At 47.5% G+C, this 16,690-nt stretch overlaps 1 pseudogene across 1 annotated transcript in view; it reads right to left on the bottom strand.

Annotated features, from left to right (window-relative positions):
* LOC144768673 (interferon-induced very large GTPase 1-like) overlaps positions 1-9,164 on the bottom strand; it is a 222,277-nt pseudogene extending 213,113 nt beyond the window's left edge. The window contains exon 1 of the transcript XR_013598609.1: positions 9,022-9,164. The product of XR_013598609.1 is annotated as an interferon-induced very large GTPase 1-like (transcript). The remainder of the gene's footprint in view (positions 1-9,021) is intronic.
* Positions 9,165-16,690: the final 7,526 nt, after the last annotated feature.

Below are 16,690 nucleotides of genomic sequence, written 5' to 3'. Positions count from 1 at the left end.
GCTTCATCCTAGACTCCTCCCTCTCGATGACCAGACAAGTCAACGCCGTCTCCTCATCATGCTTTCACACACTACGCATGCTCCGCAAGATCTTCCGATGGATCCCGACAGAAACCAGGAAGACGGTCACCCAGGCACTCGCCACCAGCCGACTGGACTACGGAAACACCCTCTACGCCGGAACCACAGCCAAGCTATAGAAAAGACTCCAACGCATCCAGAACGCCTCCGCCCGACTCATCCTGGACATCCCCCGACGCAGCCACATCTCCGGCCACCTGAGGGACCTGCACTGGCTCCCCATCAGCAAGAGGATCACGTTCAAGCTCCTCACCCACGCACACAAGTCTCTCCATGACCTGGGCCCCAAGTACCTCAACGACCGCCTGACCTTCTACACGCCCACCCGCCAGCTACGATCCACTAGCCTCACCCTCGCCGCCGTACCACACATCTGAAAAGCCACCGCCGGAGGCATATCCTTCTCCTACCTGGCAACCAAGACATGGAACTCCCTCCCCATCCACCTTCGGCTGACCCAGGACCATCTCGCCTTCAGGAGACAACTCAAGACCTGGCTGTTCGAGCAGTAGCTGACCCCTTCCCCCAAGCGCCTTGAGACCCTTCCGGGTGAGTAGTGCGCTATACAAATGTCATGATTGATTGATTGATTTATTGATTGAAGATAAGTGACACCTTGTAACCTTCATTCAGGGCCACTGGAATTTTGCACCCGCTGCGTTTTCCCCATAATTATGGATTAGCCGCATTTCCCACATAATCTGTCATCTGCTGCATAATCAGCAGATTAAAAAAAATCTGTTTCTAGCTCAAACACAATAAGTTACTTAGAGCGCAGTGGAACTTGTTGTCCCACAGTAAAAGGCCCTCTACAGAAGTTGTCTGGTCAACTTTCTGTTGCCTTCTATACCTTTCTGTATTTGGGTGTCAAAGAGGTTCTAATGAGGTGAAACCTTTGCCCAGATGGTCTTAACATGAATAAATATTGCAAATTTCTGGAGCCACATGAGTGCATTATACTGTGTAATTTGCCTTTTCGTGCTAATAATTTAGTCAACATGGGCTCATAATTTAGTCAACCCTGCCGCATAATTCCAGTGGCCCTGCCCCAAGTGTCTTATGTAACAAATCCTGTAATTTGAATTACACACTTGTATGATATGCTGTTAATGATAATTTGTTCATGTGAAGTAAAACGTCTGACACCCTTCACTGGGAAGAGTAGCGCTATAAAAGAATTGAATTTAAAAAATGTTGGTATTTAAATTGTTACTTATGTAAATACTTGTGCAGTCCTATACATCTGACATTCCGGTGCATTCATATCTCATTTATATTGGATTGAACAAAGTCAAAATCTTGCTTCCAAATCGCAGTTTCTCTTAAGTATTTATTAAGCAACAACAAGAGCTGCCCCTCCATTGGCTTGGCATGATCGGCTTGAGTTAGCTCCCACACAGGATGCTATTCGAACAAAAGAAGGGCTAATGGCCATTTATTTCAGGCCTTTGTCTGTGGCACAGCAGTTAGTGAAAATAAGAGTGTTTAAACAGAATATCAGAACCAACAATATCAAGGGACAAAATATTGTGATGGTAAGTAAAGTTTTACTATATATAACCCACACATATGTACTTTGATGATATATATCTTCATTGGTACGTAGATGTGAATTTAAGAATATTAAATCTATTCGTCCCTATTTGCTCTTACCTTCTCGATATTTTGGTCCACAATATTTTTGACCTCTTGATATTTTTGGTTCCGATATTTTGCCAGTGATCCAAAATAAGTAAGCCCCCGCACCACATGAACACTGCTCCTCGGAACGGAAAGCACACAAAGTGTATTTCTGTGTCGGAAAATTACACCGGGGCAAGTTGAACATATTTCACTGCAGCCTAACGTCTTGGCAGGGTGGACAGCACTTACCCTGTGAAACAAGTGGGTGGACGGTGTCCACCTGTGTGTACCCTCGACCTGTGCCCTGCATTTGAGCTTGTAGTACTATTTTAATGTTTTCAGATGAGTGCATTTGTTGTATCATGTAAGGCTGCGTGTTTCAGTGTGATGACCATAGAGGTGCAGTTATCGTGTTATGGGACTCAGCGTTTAGCAGTGTTTACCATGATCTTATCCGCAGTGTTACAAATGCTTGATGAGTTAATTGAAGAATCAAAAATTTGCTAGCATTCGCGCCAAGAATTTTCAATTCTATTAAGGACACGGAGGCGAGGATTATGCTTCTCAATCTTTACTGCATTGAACACAGCAGCCAATGAAAATGTATATTTTCATAAATACCAGTAAAACAAACTACATTTCCCATGAGTACACATGAGTATAGGCACGCCCCCATAGTCCATAAGAACCCCTTGCGTGCTCCCATCATCCTCTTTCTTTGAGGCGAACCAAGTCCAACAATAATAACTTGAATAATGAATAACTCCTCCAACATGGAAGAAACAAGGTTTCAGGCCAAACATCCTGTCGTCCGTCGTCGCTCAATCAGAATTCTTATCTGATCCTGAAAGAAAGGAAATAACACCACCGTAATCACTGCATAATTGGGTGGGCAAGCTTATTACTGACTGTAAACTAAGCCGGGTGGGATAATCCTCGCCTCCGTGTCCTTAATAGAATTATTCTTGGTGCGAATGCTAGCAAATTTTTGATTCTATTACAGGACCGGAGGCTTCAGATTATACTAGTTTAACGCTCATTAAAAACCACAGAAGTAATATCTCCCACCGGCTTGTAATAAAATGTCTTAAATGTCGATTCAGACGACCAATCTGCACATTTCATAATGTCTTGAAGACTAGATCCTAAACCATAAGACTTTGACGCCATAGCGCCTCTCACCGAATGCGCACCAAAGATCTGCGTATCAATACCTGCTTCCTTCATTATGAAGCGAAGCCATCTGGCAATTGTGGCTGCCGCCACAGGTTTAAATGGCTTTTGCAAAGCAATCAATAATTGCGAACAACCCTGAGGCCTCAAGGCCTTTGTACATTCTTCATATGCTTTTAAACATTTGACTACACATACTTTGTCATTGTCAGGGATTGCATTATAATCAATATGTCTTGGCATCGTTTTGGTACGACCTGTAATAGTAAAAGAAACCCCTTCCGGGGTAAACACTCTACCTGTAACGTCGAGTGCTCTCACGTCCGAAGATCGTCTGCATGCTGATAGGCAAAGTAACATGGCCAACTTTGCTGATAATTGCTTCCTGGACAAGACTGCATTATCAGGCCATCTGTTGAACAAAGAGAGGTCTAACGAAACATCCCACAAACCCGTACATTTGGGTTTAGGCGGATTAGCTACCCTAATCCCCTTCAGTAATTTACAAACCATCTGGTGCATGCCTACCGGTTTCCCGTCTATCTGGGCATGCCCCGCAGAAATGGCAGAACGGAAATTGTTTACCCAGCGATAGGCTAGGCCACCAGCTGCCTTACCCGCCAAAAAGTTTAACACGTGGGGTAGCTCTGCCCCCACGGGCTCCACCTGTCTTCCCATGCACCAATCCACCCAGTCTTTCCAGGCCGCGGAGTAATGCTTCCTGGTAGATGGTGCCCATGCTTGCTTAACGAATTCCGAAGTTTCACTCGAAACTCCTGGCGGTGCCACTGTTCCCTGAAAGCCGCCATGCCATCAGGGTTAGTCTGCCCTCCAACAGCAGAGGGTGCTGCTCCTGACGAGGGCCCTGCAATAGCCACTCCGAGTCCGGCAGCAACCGTGGGCAATCACAGCTCCACTGCAACAACTTGGGAAACCAAGCTTGAGACGTCCACCACGGTGTCACCATGACCACTTCCGCCCGTTGTCTGATCACCTGTGTCATTACCCTGGGGATCAACAAGAACGGGGGAAAAGCATACTGAATCCCTTGCGACCAATCCTGGAGAAAGGCATCGGTTGCAGTCGCCATCGGGTCTGGCCTCCAGCTGAAGAACCTGGGAATCGGATAGGTCAGCCTGGAGGCGAATAGGTCTGTCTGAAAAGGACCCCAAATTGTCTGTAACCACTGAAACACCTGGGGAAGCAGCTTCCAGTCGCTGTAGTCCCGGAGGTACCTGGAATTCCAGTCCGCTACCTGGTTGGATTGCCCCGGAATGTACTCCGCTATCACCGGGATCTGATTCTCGAGGCAATAATGCCAAAAGTCCTTGGCCATCTGAACAAGAAGTGACGACCTCGTGCCACCCAACTTGTTGATGTATCTCACTGCGGACACATTGTCCAAACGCAGTAGGATACAACTAGATGTCTGCTTCGGGGATAACGTGCGGATCGCAAACGATCCTGCGAGCAGCTCTAAGCAGTTTATGTGTAGATCTAGCTCTTGCGTTGACCATCTGCCGCCTGTGGAGATATCTCCGCAGCGCGCGCCCCAGCCCCATCTGCTGGCGTCTGACTCGATTACCACCTCTGGTTGCGATCCGAAGATCGCCCTGCCGTTCCAGGCCTCTACATGTCCGAGCCACCACTGTAACTCGATCCGGACCTCCTCCGACAGTGGAATGGAGTCCGTGTACGACAGACCTCTCTGAAGATGTTTGATCTTCAGGCGCTGAAGTGCCCTGTAATGAAGAGGGCCCGGGAATATTGCTTGAATGGATGAGGCCAATATTCCCACCACTCTGGCAATCGCCCTGAGTGTAACCGTCTGTCTGTCCAGTAACTTCAGAATTTCCTTCTTCAAGTCCCTCAACTTCGCCTGAGGAAGGCACAGTTGTGCTGCCTGGGAGTCTATTGTGAACCCTAGAAAGTCTATCACCCGTGTCGGAACCATCACCGACTTCTTCTGATTGATAACAAAAACTAAGCTCTGCAGCAGCGACGTTGTCATGTCTGAGTGCTGCATGAGTGTGGACTGGCTCTGCGCCATGAGCAGTATGTCGTCTAGGTAAATTATAAGTCTGATCCCCCTCTCCCTGAGATGGGCCACCACTGGCTTCATCACCTTGGTGAAGCACCAGGGAGCTGAGGAGAGCCCGAAAGGAAGAGCCAAATAGTCGTAACACTGGCCGTTCCAAAGAAACTGCAGAAACCTGTGGTGTGCAGGAAAAATTGGTATGGACAGATACGCGTCTTTGAGGTCCAGACGGACTAACCAATCTCCGTCTTGTAACAAATCCGCTAACAGGTGAATACCTTCCATTTTGAAATGGTTGTTCGTAAGGTACTGGTTGAAATCCCTGAGGTTGAGCACTAACCTGATGCCACCTCCTTTTTTATGAACAATAAAGACGTTGCTGCAGAAACCGCGAGGTCCGCCCTGGCATTGTACAATCGCGTGTTTCTGCAGCAAGTCTGCAATTTCTTTGTCTATGAAACTGCGATCTTGTCGGGAAAAAAGAAGAGGATGGGGAGGGGACACTTGTGTCGGATGAGAATAAAAGTCCAACTGAAACCCTTGTACAGTCTGCAGAACCCAAGCGTCCTGGGTCAAGGTTTGCCACTGTGGAAGACAATGGCGTGTGCGACCCCCCAGTGGAAGCAGAGAGAGATCTGATACACTCACCTGTCTTTTGCTGGGACTTGAAATTCGCCCTGTTGTTTCCCGATTGGAAACGGCCTCTGTTGAAGCCCTCTGCGGGACGGGTAAAAGGTACCACCGCGGGTGGAATCCCACTCTCCTCTTCCGCGTCCATAGTCACCTCTCTGGGAGCCTTGCTGATAGCCCCGGCCTGACGAGCGGCCCCCGCCTCGCCCGGCCCTGTTGAAAACACCCTGGGTAAGGGCTCGCTTAATACCGCTCTGAGCTTTATCCAAAGCAGTGAATGTCCCAACATATTTGGACACATCTTTGACGAATCGGTCTCCGAACAAATGACCTTCAGCTAGGGGGCCTGGTTCTGCCTCTGCTAGTTCCGCCAGGTTGCTGTCCATTCTAAGTAGTAAGGATTTGCGCCTTTCTGCGGATATCGCACAGTTCGCATTGCCGATGAGGCAGATAGCGCGCTGAGTCCAGCCTGCCAAAATGTCCGAATCAACAGGTGTGGCACCTTCCTTGGCCACCAGAGCCATCTCCAGTATCTTTGCCAGGGGACCCACAACGTCGAGCATTTTATCTTGGCAGCCCCGCCAAGCACGGTCGAGCCCACGTTTGGGGTCCTTCGAGAATTTTTTCAGGAAGGTCAGCATACTGGCATCGATTTCTGGAGTTTCCGCCACGCTGTCAGGCAAGTCTGGGCGGGGACACTCGGATTTTAAACGACTACGGACTTCTCTAGAGGAGCTCTTTCGCAGGTTGTTGTGAAGATATGCAGACACCGCAGGTGGTGGGACCCAGTCTGAGGACCGGGGATGCATAATGTCTGATGGGTCAAAGGTGAAAGGAGTGCTGACCTTGTCCGCCGCAGCCTTAGGGGCCACCTTGGCCTTCTTCGGAGGAGGAGGTTCCTCTGAAGTATCAGTGTCTGTGTCTGTATTGGTGGTAGTGGTGTCCGTATCCACTGGAGCTGGGCTCTTACATTTTGCCTTCCCGCCTGAGTAAGGGTGGTCCCCCGCACCTGACGCTGGTAAAGACGCTAGTGTCTGAGAGTGCGGCCACTGATCTTGGGACTGATCTTGGGACTGTGAAGCAGTGGCGGTGGAAGGGACTTGCTCCTTCTTCTGCTTTTTAGGTTTGTCATACCCATGACGCTTGGCAAACCCTTCTAGTTGCTTCCTGATAGGGCGAAGGGCCACAGCTAGTGCCTGCTGCACCGTTTGAGGAACCTCAGTCTCCATGGCTTTGTTCACTGAAGCCTGGACTGAGGCATCTAAAGCCTCAACAATATTGTCCTCTAGCACAGCCTCCTACTGTCCTTTTCCAACTTCCTCCTCTCCTCCATAATACTCCTCAGGGTCCTGGGCCCACTCTTCCATGATGTTAATGTATGGAATGAAGGTACACTGTGACAGTAGCCCACTGTCCACACTCAGGAGGGATAATGGGTGGGGTCAGCCCACAGCACACAGTCAAATCGGAACGTTCCCCAAACCCCCTCAGCAAAGCTGTACTCAATATGGTCAGTGACCTGGCCCAAAATATCCCCAGAGCGTGTGCTCACTCTCAAGGCCTCTTATTTTACAACCTTGTTCCGTTTTTAGCAAAGGCGATCGAACAGGGAGCCTGCCGGTGTGTCAGACGCCAAGAAATGCGTCCTGTGTAAGCTTGGGGATCGCGCCGAGGCGCGCAGCCCAAACGCGGCCAAATCCGACTAGAAACAAACCCAAAATTGGTCGCGTTTGGGCGCGCGCGTCGGCCGTGAGCCACCCGGACTCTGCGTGAAGGGCGTACAAGGGGAGCCCAACGCGCGCTGAAGCGCTGCCGGGAACGGGCTCTCCTGTGTGTTGCGACCGGCTCCCTGCCGGTCAGAATCCGTAAATGAGGCGCCCTTGAAGCACGAGGCAGAAGAGCGTCTAAATCGGCCGAAAGCCAGCAACGCTAAAATCGGAGTCCTTGGGCACCTCGGGGACGCGTTATAAGCCCCTATGACGAGCACCAATAAACCATCACAAACGGAAGGTAAAAGAGAACGCTATCAATAATAAGCAATCAAATACTTAATACAGTATTAAATTCACCATAATCTTGCATACGAATATATACTTTCAAAATAAGCAAAATATCCCCATGCTAAAGCAGAGTGAGGGGACCAGTAAAATAGGTGCACTTAACTCTTGCTGTGAGCAGCAAAGAAAGAGGATGATGGGAGCACGCAAGGGGTTCTTATGGACTATGGGGGCGTGCCTATACCAATGTGTACTCATGGGAAATGCAGTTTGTTTTACTGTTATTTATGAAAATATACATTTTCATTGGCTGCTGTGTTCAATGCAGTAAAGATTGAGAAGCATAATCTGAAGCCTCCGGTCCTGTAATAGAATCTTCCTGAAGAGCAGGTAAGTTATTTAAGTGCCTCAAATTGTAAAGCGCTCTGATATCCTTCAGGATCAAGTTCGCGCTAGCATATCGATATTGTATGTTACCCTCCTTCCATCCTTTTTGTATAGCGCTCTGATATACTTCGGAATCTTGTTCGCGCTATATAAAACTTTATAAATAAAAAATAAATGTGAGACAGGTGTGCATAGAGGTGGGCGATCCAATAAATGTATAGGGAGAGCTGAGCCAGAGCCGAGTCATGGGTTTGTGTCGGACTTTAGAGCCCGTGCACAAGTCGAACTCTGAAAATATTTTCTATGAAAATCACTCAACATAAAGTAAAATATGATCAAATTTCTTCAATGTTTAAAAAATGTATTTGTTTAACATTTGAAGTTTTGACAATAAGTTGCCACGTTATAGAACTACACTGAGAAGTACTTAATACAAATATAGTGCACTAATGGTTCATGTTTAAAAACTAAGAAGCAAGACAATTGTCTTTTTTTTGTAATTAATATTTTATTATTTGCCAAAGGTAAACAATCATTGTAAGCTTTTTACAATTTTCACGATTTTTACAATTTTTCAGAGCACTCAGAGTAAGACCCAAATAAGTATTTCCATCAGGTACAACGTAGCACATTGTAAGAGTTGATACATATGCTATAAGAAATAAGGAAGTGGGTAGGGGGAGGGGTTAGAAAGAAGACGAGAGAGAGAGGGAAAAAAGCTATCTAGCTCATAACCAGTCATGTAATTCAAGTGATTCTGTGTCATATGTGATCAAATTTCTCTAGAGAGCGTACTCCTCTTTACCCAAGGTTACATGCATTGCTTATAGGCATGGGGAGATTAAGTGATTTGCCCCGAATCACACAATGTTGAGACGTTGCCAAGACTCGAGATGATAGAGCTAAGTGTGAGTGCACGTTTTGTAAAAGTAGATATACATATTTTTTGTAACAGTAGATATACATATTTTTCAAAACACAAAAAAAAATGGATTAACGAAAATAAGCTGGCCAAAAACAAATATAAATACACAGACGGAAATGTAAAAAAGTAAAGATACCACAAAACCGGGAGCCAACTCACTCACTCACCAACCCGAGATGCGCTTGCTCTGTTTGTCCGCTCAAAGCTTTCAGTGCGTAGGGGGAATATAAAGCAAGACCTCCCTCCGTCGGACCTATCAGCACCAACACGAGCGGGCATGGGAAACACGTAAGTACACCTGGGGGTCGACTTGCTGTCTCAGAGGACCTCTGGTCTGTTGCTGCTCCCTGAACAGGTAGTCTTATGATGAGGTCAACGACACAAGGCAGTAGAAACGGTAGTCTGCGTGCTTTCGGTTTCATGTACTAAGAAACGAAACTTACGACGTCCACAGCCCGACGACACCTAGAAACCCACACAGTACGTCGTTACGAATCCGTTGTGGTAAATTGGACCTCACCCCCATTTGAGACAAGCATTGGCAAAGTCAGTAATAGGCCTGGCGTTAGTTTAGTGCACGGCGTTCCAAACCTTTCATGTTGGTGACGCACTTTTTAGACACGCATCTGTTCGCGACACAGTAATTCAGTTTCACTAGCAAATAACGAAATGTATGGGGACGCAACATCTCACAAAACCTTTCATTGGTATTTTTTTTTTAAATATATGATTTGTGAGAACACACATACATTGGGTCTGCAGAAATTTGGCTAGCAAAGGGGTAGATACAGATAGGGATGCAATGAGTGTCTCATTGAAAGTATGTGTAAAAGATTTACAGCTATTGTGGTCGTTTTTTTTTGTTGTTTTTTTAAAAATGTTTCTTTTTAATTTGTTGGTCAGGCCAGAGAGTTTATAATTGTTGCCAGACGGCTTTCTACAATTTGTGCTTTTGAATGCTTACATTATTTGTATTTATACATGTATTGTTCCACAACTGTCACCTGCCATGCATGCATGGTAATAACAAAATAAACAAAATGGTGCCCACATCATGCAGTATATTGGCACATGCATGGTGACTCGCATGCGTGCATGCATCATTATGCTGGGTCATTGTTGTGTCATAAAGAATATGTATGCAAACCCATTTCTTTGTGCTAATGCTAAGCCAATAAATAGGATGAAAGGTGAGTCACTAACTTGATGGGGGAAGGAGTGTTGAACCCTGCTTTAAATTTTATGACAAGACAGGAGGCTCCTGCTATGCTTTCTTGTTATAAGTTAAAACAGAAACAGCAAGAACAAAGCAAGGAAGCATAATAGCCGCCTGCATGTCTTTAATCAGAACACGATCTGGAAAATCTGGTGTTCCTTTTTTTGTGCTTTTACTCCTCGTTAGCTGAATAGTAACCTCGCTCTAGGAATTGACATACAGTTCTTTTGCGATAGATGCAAAGTTTAGGATAGGTGTCATTTAAATTTGCAGAGGGGTATTGCATCTATGGCTACGCAAATACTCCCATTTTAAACAGGAGCCTGTCACTATTTACAGCCAAAAATGGCTTTATTTTTACCTTTCAGCTGTGTAGAATCTTGGAATTAGCACACGAAAATGCCCAGGTAAATTACCCATAAGTTACCTACTGAATGTCGGTAAAGTAATACCGATGCGTAATCAAGAGAGAGAGGTAGGACCAGAAAGCTAGTCCATGTCCCCGGTTAATATATGATTAAATCAAAAAGAGACTAGCTCAAGTTACTTTAGGGGAGGGGGAAGACTCTGGTATGTTTTGTCACGGAGTGTGAACACCCAGCAGGTGTGTTCAAAAAGCCCTCACCCACCAACCTAGTTGGTGGCATGCTTCATCATCGGGCCCACCCAGTGGCACCTAGCGTGCCCCGGGTGTGCTTCAACGCCTGACTACAGCGGAGCTGGTATATTACTGAGTGTGCGGTGAAGATAGTTAAGGGAGTGATGTTAAAACGGCTGGACGGTGGTCCCAGTACCCGAAGGTAAAATTAGACTTTAATACCTGGGCCTCCGTCAGCGGTTAAAAATAAGGCAAGGGGATGTAAGGGGCGAGTTACGACCTCTCACATCCAATGGGTCAACATGTTTCAGCCAGTGCCTTATGACTAGACTGGCTTTCTTCAGGACCTAAAATAAGTGAGTGCAAATTACCTAATGGGGGTGTAGGGGAGACTATGTGTCTACACGCCCTAAAGTGTATCTACGTGTGAGAGGGGGATTCCCTTCTCAAGACCACCTGTACACATAACATGAATGGACAAAACAAAACACACAGGGAGAAGGTAGAGTCATTAGGATGTACAGTTTTACGCACATCTGATGCCGTCACTATAGCGAGTGCTGGTGGGCTATAGGCGGCTATGGTGTGATGGTATTGGTGGTACCATCACAGTGGGAATCGCACTGATAACTCGAGAGTGAGGTGATTTAAGAGACGGAGAAAAACAGGGTGCATTAGTGAAATGCGGCGCAAGGAGGGATTCTTACGCAAATTTTTGCTCAGTCTGACCTCAAGGTTGGGAGGTGGCAAAGGCTTGACCCTGGGGGGACAAACATTTACCATGCTGATTAGGGAGACCTGTTAGGAAAGAAAATAGCGCTTACCAGGAGTCGTGGTGGTGGTTTCTCATACTCACAGTAATTCTGGGTTGAGCCTGCTCTGGACCTGTAGTGCCTCCTTCGCATACCGGTGGGGAATGAGTGTTTTCCCAGGTCTTAAGTAGTCTTATTAATTGGTCTAATTAAGTGCACCTGTGATGTGGAGGGCAATGGTGAAAAGACTCACAAGCCTGAGTCATGCTGCCTGGAGTAAGTATGGGCGCCTTAGGTGCGCGCGCGCTCTAGCGTCCTGTCGCGCTGGGAGGCATCGTTATGGGCCACTGAGGAGTCACCCAGGCGCTCGCGTCTATAATTAGCGCATGCGCAATAGGTCCGAGTGCATGCTCATCCGGGGAACAGCCTGGATGGTAGTGTGAGTTGTTCGCGCATGCGCATTGTGACCGGGCTGGTCTGCGCATGTGCGGCGTATGACGGGTGATCGCCCGCGCATGCGCGGTGTGTTGTTCATCGGGCACACTTGATTTTGTCCATTGAGTGGACATGGGGCATGCAAGTTATTGCGTTTCGTCCATTGAGTGGACGTGGGGCCTATAAAAAACATTCAAACAAATGCATTATGATTCAATGTGGGACAATCTTTGGCAATTTCAAGAAATAAACTGCTTGGAGGACGTAGTCTTTCCAGTGGTACTGTGCCCAATCATATATAGTTTGATGATGGGGGTAGGGTGATCACTGGCGGGTCAGGGAATTCCACGGGATGGCATCGTTCAATCCCTGGGTGGATGTGGAAAGGCGGTAGATCCACCGTTGTTCTGCCTGCAGTAGTTTTTGGTCATTGTCCACAGCGCCTGAGGTGATTTGCTCTATCACCGTCCATGATAGGTCATTTGGTGTGTGGCCTTCGGTGATGAAATGGTTGGTCATTTTGCTTATGTTCTTTTTGCATCTAATGGTACTGCGGTGTTCGGTTATGCGGGTTTTTATTTTGCGTGTGGTCATCCCAATGTACCGGAGTCCACATCTACATGTAATTAAGTAGATGACGTTGCGGGAGTTGCAGTTAGTGTGGCTACGCTGGGTCCACACCTTGTTTGGTTCCAAATCCAAGGTTTTGGTGTGAGAGGTGAGGTGGCACACGCTGCAGTCATTGCACGGATAGTGCCCGCTGACATTGGGGAGGCCCCATATGTTGCGGAGGGTGTTGGTGGCAGGTGAGGGTGGTGGTCTGGGACGGGTATTGACAAGGCGGTCTTTTAGATTGGAGTTTCGCTTGTATGCGAATCTTGGAAGGTCCCATTTCCTCTGTCCTGAAGTGATGATTTTCCAATGTTTTTTTATGATTTTCGACACCTCATTGGATGCTGTGTTATAGGTCGTTACGCAGGTGATGGGTGGGTTGTCTTGGACTTTGGTGACAGTCTCGAGGAGGGCCTCCCGATTTTGGTTTCTTGCTCTTTTCTGTGTTTTGTTGATGATTGGTCTTGGATAGCCCCGTTGTGACAACTTGTTGGTCAATTCCATAGCCTGTTTTTTATAGTCAGAGATGTTCGTGCAGTTCCTGCGTATACGCAAGAACTGTCCATAGGGCAGGTTCTCTCTGAGGGGGCGTGGGTGGAAACTGGTAAAGTCAAGCAATGAGTTCCTTGCTGTCGGTTTATAGTACGTGGTAGTGGTCAGGGTGCCATCTTTGGCTCTGATATCCAAATCTAGAAAGGGGAGATGGCTGTTGCTGGCCGTGCTGGTGAACTTGAGGTAGGGGTCCCTGTTGTTAAGCCATGTCATGAATTTGTCCAGGTCGGAGTGGGAACCTTGCCAGACCACCAGAATATCATCTATATACCTGCGCCAACTCAGGATGTGGTTGATGTAAGGGTTGGTGTCTGTAGTTATATGGCACTCTTCAAAGTGGTGGACGTATAGTCCCGCCACGCTTGGAGCGAAGACACTGCCCATCGATGTCCCGTTGGTCTGTAAGTAGAGAGTGCCGTCGTACTCAAAGAAGTTTTCTTTGAGTGCCAAGGTTGCACATGACAGTATAAAGGCTCTTGGCGTGTGGTGTTCCCAGTTAGTAGCCATAAGGATGTCATGGAGTACTTTGAGAGTGGCATCTTGTGGGAGGCTGGTGTAAAGGCTCTCCACGTCTAGACCCACCAACAGTTGCGTGGTAGGGTTGAATTCTTTGTTGTTGAGGACTTGTAAGAGGTGCTTGGTGTCCTTGATGTATGTCGGGGTCGACTGTACCAGGGGGTTTAAGAAAAAGTCGCAGTAGCGTGACAGTGGTTCCAATAGGGAGTTGATCCCTGATACTATGGGTCTTCCAGGAGGGGGAGTGACCCCCTTGTGAACTTTAGGCACAGTGTAAAAGTATGGGGTTCTGGTGTTCTGTGGGCATAGGTAATCTGCTTCCTGTTTGGATATGTGCTCAGCATCTGCTGCCCTTTTGACCAGTGCGTGGATCGTGGTCCTCAGTTCATTAGTGGGGTCTTGTTCCAGTCGGCGATAGTTCCTGTTGTCGCTCAGTAATCTACGGCACTCAGTGTCATAGTCCTGCTTGTTTTGGAGGACGATGCCTCCTCCTTTGTCCGCCGGTTTGATAACGATCAGGGGGTTGTCTTGCAACCGTTGTAGAACCCTCCTGTCCTCCCAAGATAGGTTGTTAAAATGGTTGGTAGGTTTTAATCTCTCAATATCGTTGTACACGGCCTGTTCAAATGTCGTGATTTCGGGGGGAATGGCAGAGGGAGGTGGTACAAACGTGGATTTTGGTCGCAGACCAGTGATATTGGGATTGTCGTGGACTGGTTCTATTTCTGGGATTGGTTTCTCGAAGAACGACTTCAGTTTCAGTTTCCGGAAGAATTGCGCCAGTTCCACATGTAATTTGAACTTGTCGAGTCTTGTTGTCGGAACAAATGATAAGCCCTTCTCAAGTACCGACTGTTCTTTGGGGGTCAGGGGTGTGCTAGACAAGTTGAAAACCAATGAGTGTTGTTGTTCTTGAGGAATCATTGTTTGCTGGTTCCCGCTGTGCCCTCTTTCGCCTTCTGGCGTGTATTCGCGCTGACTGGGTTCTCCTCTCCGCCCCAGTGTACTTGTGGTTGTTGTGGGTTTGCTCTTCTTCTTCCCCGTGTTCTTCTGCCCTGTCCTAAAAAAGGAATGTGTTGTCCCTGGTGGCCTGTAAATAAGGGCATGGGTCCAGGAGGGTACATGGGCGGGAAGCCAAAGTAGGGGTTTTGCATCGGGCCGTAGTTGGGTGGGAAACCGTGGAATTGTCCAGGTTGACCTCCTTGCCAGTTGTTCTGCCAACGCTGTCCACGTCTGCCGCGTCCTCCTCGTCTCGCCGAGCCAGTGCTGGAATCACTGGACACGGAGCTGTCATCTCCGGAGGTGTTTGACATACTGGTGTTTTTGTTCTGAGGGGTGTAGTCATCCTCTGAGTATGGGTAGACTTTGGCGTAATTGAATTTCTTCAAATCCTTGTCGAATTTCTTTATTTTAGCCTGAGTCAGATATTCTTTATACTCGTTTATGTCTTTATTCTGGTCCTCCAATTTCTTTTTGTAGGCGGTTATTGTGGCTTTAAAGTGACTTTCTGTTGCTTGGATTTCTATCAGAAAGGCTTCTGAAAGGCGTTTTGCTGTCTTGATGATTAGGATCATCCAGTCCCTGGTGCAGTGCCAGGCGATCTGGGCCCAGTCCTTCCTGAAGGTAGCGTCATCTAGGAAGATCCTGGGGGCATTGGTTACTAGGAGTCCTCTTGGTGCAGTGTTAGTTCTGAGGTATTGCGTTAAGATTGTCCCGTGAAGGATAGTGCGTATCCTGTTGCGCTTCTTTTCCGTAAGGCTGTCCCAATCAGTTGTTTGTGCGATGGTGCTGGAGATGTTAAAGTCAGCTTGGAACGATGGGTCGGATAGTATGTCGGCCACGTCGCTTTCATGGTATGTCAATCCATGGTTTTCTGCCATGGTGTAAGGGTGACTCTCGCAGCTGCGCGCTGCCGTGTGATGCGTAATCAAGAGAGAGAGGTAGGACCAGAAAGCTAGTCCATGTCCCCGGTAATATATGATTAAATCAAAAAGAGACTAGCTCAAGTTACTTTAGGGGAGGGGGAAGACTCTGGTATGTTTTGTCACGGAGTGTGAACACCCAGCAGGTGTGTTCAAAAAGCCCTCACCCACCAACCTAGTTGGTGGCATGCTTCATCATCGGGCCCACCCAGTGGCACCTAGCGTGCCCCGGGTGTGCTTCAACGCCTGACTACAGCGGAGCTGGTATATTACTGAGTGTGCGGTGAAGATAGTTAAGGGAGTGATGTTAAAACGGCTGGACGGTGGTCCCAGTACCCGAAGGTAAAATTAGACTTTAATACCTGGGCCTCCGTCAGCGGTTAAAAATAAGGCAAGGGGATGTAAGGGGCGAGTTACGACCTCTCACATCCAATGGGTCAACATGTTTCAGCCAGTGCCTTATGACTAGACTGGCTTTCTTCAGGACCTAAAATAAGTGAGTGCAAATTACCTAATGGGGGTGTAGGGGAGACTATGTGTCTACACGCCCTAAAGTGTATCTACGTGTGAGAGGGGGATTCCCTTCTCAAGACCACCTGTACACATAACATGAATGGACAAAACAAAACACACAGGGAGAAGGTAGAGTCATTAGGATGTACAGTTTTACGCACATCTGATGCCGTCACTATAGCGAGTGCTGGTGGGCTATAGGCGGCTATGGTGTGATGGTATTGGTGGTACCATCACAGTGGGTACACCAATACCATCACACCATAGCCGCCTATAGCCCACCAGCACTCGCTATAGTGACGGCATCAGATGTGCGTAAAACTGTACATCCTAATGACTCTACCTTCTCCCTGTGTGTTTTGTTTTGTCCATTCATGTTATGTGTACAGGTGGTCTTGAGAAGGGAATCCCCCTCTCACACGTAGATACACTTTAGGGCGTGTAGACACATAGTCTCCCCTACACCCCCATTAGGTAATTTGCACTCACTTATTTTAGGTCCTGAAGAAAGCCAGTCTAGTCATAAGGCACTGGCTGAAACATGTTGACCCATTGGATGTGAGAGGTCGTAACTCGCCCCTTACATCCCCTTGCCTTATTTTTAACCGCTGACGGAGGCCCAGGTATTAAAGTCTAATTTTACCTTCGGGTACTGGGACCACCGTCCAGCCGTTTTAACATCACTCCCTTAACTATCTTCACCGCACACTCAGTAATATA

The sequence above is a fragment of the Lissotriton helveticus genome, chromosome 7, assembly GCF_964261635.1.
Source record: "Lissotriton helveticus chromosome 7, aLisHel1.1, whole genome shotgun sequence".
NCBI lineage: Eukaryota > Metazoa > Chordata > Amphibia > Caudata > Salamandridae > Lissotriton > Lissotriton helveticus.
Note: the sequence above shows the minus strand (reverse complement) of the source record. Positions and strands in the feature narration are given on the sequence as shown.